This window comes from Phalaenopsis equestris, unplaced genomic scaffold (assembly GCF_001263595.1).
Source record: "Phalaenopsis equestris unplaced genomic scaffold, ASM126359v1 Scaffold000833, whole genome shotgun sequence".
In the NCBI taxonomy this organism is placed as follows: Eukaryota; Viridiplantae; Streptophyta; class Magnoliopsida; order Asparagales; family Orchidaceae; genus Phalaenopsis; species Phalaenopsis equestris.
The window spans coordinates 44,885-51,797 of NW_018165273.1; positions in this window are offsets into that span (position 1 = coordinate 44,885).

Consider the following 6,913-nt stretch of genomic DNA (forward strand, 5'->3'; position numbering starts at 1 on the left):
GACTTCACGAACAATTTCAAACACGAGCTTATTTCGAACAAACTAAATTTCAAAGAACTGAATACGAACACAAGCTCTGTTCGTTCGTGTTCGGTTCGTTTACACCCCTAGTTGCACATTAAATTTTTTATAACTAAAAATCAATACTCTTGGTTGTTTGTGTCTCTAAGAGAATGGTTGTACCTACCATTTTGAGATGAAAGCCCAATGTGGGAAAATTAGGAGAGATTAGATATTGACTATTCTAAAAGAATAATATTGCTTTCATAAATAGTATAAACTTGAGGATGTATATACAATAACATATGCCTGAAGCTATTATTATTATATTCCTTTCAATCATGTACAATAGTCAATTTCACCTTCTATAAATCAAGAATTCAAAGTGTTAAGAATGAACACATGAAAAGAATTTATCCTTAAATGTAGTGTAGCATCTTCGCCCCCGCCCCCCCTCACTCTCTCTCTCTCTCTCTCTCTCTCTCTCTCTCTCTCTCTCTATTCTTAAGTATTCAAATCTAGATGGTGTGTCCACATACAACTTTTGATATATCAAACTATACAAAGAAAATATATATTTGATTTTAGTTCATTTCAATTATATCATGATAATCATACTTGGTGTAGTTATCATAGCGACTTAATTGGCATTGCACAAACTTATGATCACACACATACATATGATCTCATTTTACTATGTGCACATCATCATAAGAATCTTTTTGCTAAAGGTGTATTTGGTTTCTTTTAAAAAAAAACATTTCAGATAGTTTAAGAAAAAAAAATCATTTCATTTGAAGGAAACTTTAAATATCCATTGTTAAATTTTGCCTAACCAAATCCTATAATCTACACAAAAAAAAATTATTTTATAGAACTTTTTTTTTCAAACAATCAAATGTTGAGTTGATTTATAACTCAATCTTTAATCCACAATCTACTAACATTGTTTTTTTCACTCTGATATTCTCTGGTGATCCCCATAGTATTGAATCACAACTTTCAACTAGCTCTACATAGTTGTTAATCAGTTAAACGTAAAATTTAGTTCACATTTTGCACTTATTTATTTTCTAATAAATAATATTGTTGAGAAATCTAACTTTTATATTGATTTAGAATGGTGTCGGTAGTTTAATATTATATATATACGTGCATTCCATAATGATATTTGGCTCTGCCACACCGGTGACCATATTTTGACTGCAATGCATTAGTAAGTTGTCTATACAAAGGGATTCTTATAAAATAGTTCAGTTGAATTTCATATCAATTTTAAAACTAATAATCACTGTCATTTTACTTTCAGCAACCATTCATTTTTGTCCTCAAGGAATCCAAGCATTTCTTGAAGCAAATCCTTTAGAAGTCATCATAATATTCATTAATGACCATGTTTAATCCCGTGACATCCTCACTGAAGTTGTCACTTCTGTTAGCCTCGAGAAATATTAGTTTCATGTAACCAATATGCAACAAAATGATAACACATGGCCAACACTCAGTGCAATGATAAACAAGAATCACCATTTCATCATCTTCTGATGAATATCAAGCATTGCAAATGGAAGGACATATGTAATGTAATGGAGCTAAAATTTTAGAATATTAGATAAGCAATAATGTACCTTTGATTTGAGCTTTTGACTATTTTTGCCATTTTTTGTTGTTTAGATGTTAAGAATTATATATAGTTTAGGGTTCTTTTGAGAAACAGAGATTATAGAGAAGTATAGGAATTTATGTGCAAGAATGTATGGGCTCTATAAAAGTCATAGTCCTTAATCAATCATCAAGTTCTTTCCAATTTAGTATCAGAGCCAAACCTAGGACCACCACTAATCCTGACAATATCGCTAGGGATTCAGACAGGAGAGGAGGAATGATAGAGTCTTCGACATTGATCGGTGTGGTGGACTGATGCATAAGACAATAAAGATTGGTGGCCTGTGATCTCTTAACTGCTTTCACACTAACTTGATAGACAAAGGCTTCTATAGTTGGAGAGAGGTGACAGTTTGAATGGTGAAGGGAAGCAAGTGATGGCCTTGGTTTTATGTTGTGTAAGAATAGGGATGACAGCTTTGGTGCAAAAGAGTGAAAGAAAAAGGCATAAGACCTCTATTCCTCTTGGGTCACGTGAAGGATTTGTGACAGTAAGGAAGAAGAATGATGAGGAATTGGTTGTGGTATCTACTTGCAAAGGATCAAGCGGATTTGTCTTGCATGATGGACAAGAAGATCGTGGCTCTATCTTACAAAAAAAGAGAATCTTTATCTTGCTAATAGAAAACAAGATTGCAACTCTATCATGCAAAAAAGAAGATTGCGGTGGCATGGTTTTGCTTGCGGGATAGAGAGAGGAAGTCATGTGTGATCTTGACATGCATCATTGTGACTGTGATTGATGATTTTAAGAGAAGGTGATGTTTCATGTTGTAATGGATTGGAGATTCTGGGAAAGGTAGATGCAAAGATCCTAAAGGTCTTTATCAATCTCATACAAAGAGTTAGTGTCTCAATAAGAGCTACTGCCTGAGTACATGCTCTGATGCGGGTGAAGTTGGATCTCCCTCTTGTGGATATAAAGCTTGATAGACCAATCACGTATCTGAGTGATCGCATTGGATTGAGGCTGCTTTAACAAAGAAGAGACTAAAGAGATATCTGACAAGATTCAAAGCTGAGCTAGAGACTGGCAATGTTGAAGGGGGTGAGTGGAGGACCAAACACGCCATACTTTACACCTGACTTCTCAAATCATTCGAAAGGTGAAGGGCATCTAGGAAAAGCTGAAGAGGACTTATGCTGGGACTGAGAACCACATGAGGGTGTTCCAGATTTAATGTGACATAGAGGCAGAGGTATAAGGTGATAGATCAATTCAAGAATACTACATAGAGCAAGAGCGACTATGGAAAGATCTTGATCACTTCTTACTTATGTCAAATTGTGATAATCCAGGGTGAAATAAAGGTGAGAACTTTACATAGATGACGACTATGTTGTTTCTATCTCATTTGAACCAAGCCTTTGATTTAAGGAGATTGATCCTCCTAAGTCAGGCAATGATTCTTTCAGAAGATGAGGCTATCACCGAGAAGAGATAGGAGGAGAGTCGAATGAGGCTATACTATGGTCCAAGTGGACTTCCAGACATGCGATCAACTTTGGCTGCCTGAATCTTAAGTATGACAAGTGCTCAGAAGGAGACCCACAGGTGCTACAAGTGTGGAGAATTGGGACACCTAAGTAAAGCTTGTCAAAAGCCACCAAGTGAGAGAGAGAAAAATGAAAGTAGACAATCTAGGGCTATAGTAGTAGTCACGGAGGCCAATGAGAAGGAAGAGGGGGACTATAGGGCAAGTTTAATGGTAGCAGAGAATGAAGGAGAGTCAGGGGTGATCTTTACCGAAGAGAATTACGAGTTTCTGGAGATATTGAAGACGAAGTAGGGAGCGACAAGTGATCTGACTGAGGATGCATCCACCTTATCATTATCAAAGAGGAACAATGCTACTTATGCTCACTCGACCAAAAGTACTCATAATACACATATTCATGCTTCTATATCTATCATAAGAACACCAAAATGGATACTAGATTCAGGTGCATCTCAACATATGACAGATGTCGCTAGTGATTTCCCTTACTATACTCATCTAATAGTTCCAGAGAATATTCAAACCATTGATGGTACAACAAAACATGTTGGTTAGTGTACAGTAAGGTGTACTAATTATAACAAATTTTATGACTATGTCTATTATTTTGCATGCTCTTTTCTTTCCAGTGATTATCCATTAGTGTCATTATACTCCAACTAATACATATTATTTAATTTGATATTCCTAGGGGGATTATTCAATAGAAGGGGACTAGTTTGCGACTTGATAGTGACACATGATAAAGTGGAGTATGATACATGGATAGAGAGGGGATGGACTCAGCTTTGACATCCATGGTAGAGAGTGATGGAGTAGAATGATATGGGAGGAGTGCACGAGATGTTGTTGTTACCTTACGAGCTCATGAGAAATTCTTTGTTTAGTCTATTGAGTCTTTTGCCTCCATCTTTTATGAAAAGAAAAATAAACAAAAACTTGTTGTGGTGCTTGTGAGTTTGCTAAGCATACTAGGAGCTCTTATGTTAGTTATAGTAATAGGAGTTACTATGTTTTTTTATTTTGTGCATTCAATTGTATGGAGACCTTATTCTGCAACTTCAATGAATGGTTATAGATATTTTGTGACATTCATTGATTATTTTTCTTATATTACTTGGTTATACCATACGAGAATCAATCGTGATGTGTTTGTCTGCTTTAAAAATTTAAAAAGGGTGATTTAGACTCAATACGGTGCAACAGTGAAAGTATTGTGGTCTGATAATGGGACATAGTATACCAATAAGACGTTTAAGAAATAAATGTCAGCCCAAAGGATGCAACATCAAACCACATGTTTATGCACACCAAAAAAACATAGTAGAAAAGAAGAATAAACATCTTTCAGAAGTAGCCTGAAGCATGATGACCTTGAGGAATGACCCAAAGCCCTTGTGTGAGCAAGCGGTTTTAATAGCTGCTCAATTGATCAACAAAATTCTCTCAAGAGTGTTAGAGTGGTAATCTCCTTATTAGTTGTTGAAATAATATAATGACGAGATTCTCCTATTGAAAGTAATTGATTTGTATGTTTTCTCAAGGATAATAGACCATCAATATGGAAGTTGGATTTAGAGCTATGAAGTTTGTTTTCATTAGTTATTATGTCACCCATAAAAGGAATGTTTATTGAAGTCTAATAGAGAAAATATTGTTTGTAAGTATTAATGTCACTTTTAGAAAATTCAAACTGTATTACATCTTATAAGTGACCTCAACTTTTGGTGGCTTGCCAGATACTGGTGGTATGTGGCTAGACGAGGAGAGTAGTGAAGGCGAGAGATTTATATAAGTGGGAATGATGCCTTATTCTATTGTGTGGGAAGGACTAATCGAGTAAGAGCCGAAAAATAATTAAATGAGCCCAAAGGCGGTGGGATTCAAGCTCAAAGGGAGCCGAAGGTGTATACAAGAAAGAGGCAGAAAGGGGGAATAATGTTTGTTGTGTCACTCATGTCATCAAGTCTCTTGTTATGTTCTACTCAAACTTTTGAGACACCTTCACCATCCACTTGGAATTCGATTATATAGGTGGTGATTCTTGTCTCTTCTTCCCCTCCCATGACTTTATGGAAGACATCTCACAGTAATGCGGGTCATCCCCCAGATCTTTATTCTCCTGATCATTTTTTTTTCTCACATAACATTGCCTAGTTTGTCTCATATTCTAACATATCATTTTTACACAGAGCATTCATTGCATTTTTAGACACTATCTATATTCCCAATTATTGGCAGGCAGCTAAGGAGGATTCAAAGGGGAAGACTGTCATGCTAGAGGAATTTGGTGCACATGAAGTGGGAGCTCAGATTCTTATCAACATGAAAAAAGGTAGTAGCGTGGAAACTGGTCTTCATAGTGAAACAAACCTCAGAAAGAAAGATTGATTACTACAAAGCACAGTTTGTGGCAAAAGACTATAATCAAACATGTCATTGAATATGATGAGACATTTACACCAGTATAGAAGGTGAGCACAGTCAGGACACTCCTCTCTCTGGTTGTTAATGGTGGATGAAGGTTACACTAACTGGATGTGAAGAATGAGTTTCTTCATAAAGATCTGCTAAAAGAGGTGTACATGGAGATGCCCCCAGGCTTCGACACAAACCAAACAATGGGCAGGGTATGTAGACTGAGGAAGTCACTGTATTGTTTGAAACAACCTCCTTGAGCTTGGTTTGACAGGTTTAGGAGAGCAATGATAGGAACGGGCTATTAGCATATCAATGTTAACCACATAGTCTTCCTTCAATGAAATTATGGTCACATTACTATTCTTGATATATGTGAATGATATTATTGTCACTGGTTATGATGAATGAGAGATTGCTTAATTGAAGACATGTTTAAGTAAAGAGTTTGAGGTGAAGAACCCAGAAAAGCTTAAATACTTTTTTGGCATTGAGGTTGCTTGTGGAGTAGAGGGGATTATTTTATCTCAAAGAAACTATACACTAAACTTGCTTACAAAGACATACATTTTAGGATGTTTCACGAATTGATTAGAAGGAAAAGTTGAGTGTAGAGGTGGGAGTGCTAGTTGATAGTGAGAGGTACCAAAAGTTGGTAGACCATCTTATCAATCTGAGTCACACTCATCCTTACATATTATTTGCAATAAGCATTGTGAGTTGCTACATGTATGATTGCAAAAAGGGCCACATGAATGCAATGTATCCAATTTCGAGGTGCCTGAAAAGTGCACCATTGAAGCGATTGATCTTTAGAAAAAATGGGAATTTAAGCATTGAGGGTTACTATGACTGTGATTGGGCTAATTGTGCTAATGACATGGTGCCCACATCAAGATATTGCATATTCGTAAGGGGCAACTTAGGTCTCTTGGACGAGCAAGAAGCAGTCAAATGATGTAGAGGCAGAGTGCATGGTCATGGCCTAAGGAATTGCCGAGTTGTTATGACTGAGAGCTCTATTGGTAAAGCCGAAGGTTGACCAAGGAGCTCAAATAAAATTGTGGTGAGACAAGAAATCAACAATTTTACTAACAACCTAGTGCAGGTGAAGATTGATAGATTCCTCATTAAAGAGAAGTTGATCAGTAGACTAATGGTGATAAATCATGTAGGTACTTGCGTGCAAGTAGTTGACTGTCTCACCAAGTGACTTAACTTTTTAGATCTATGTTAGTTGTGTGACAAGATCTGATTAGTGGATAACTTTTGCCCATTTTGAAGGGTAGTGCTGAAACTTATACATAATTTAGGGTTCTATTGAGTAATAG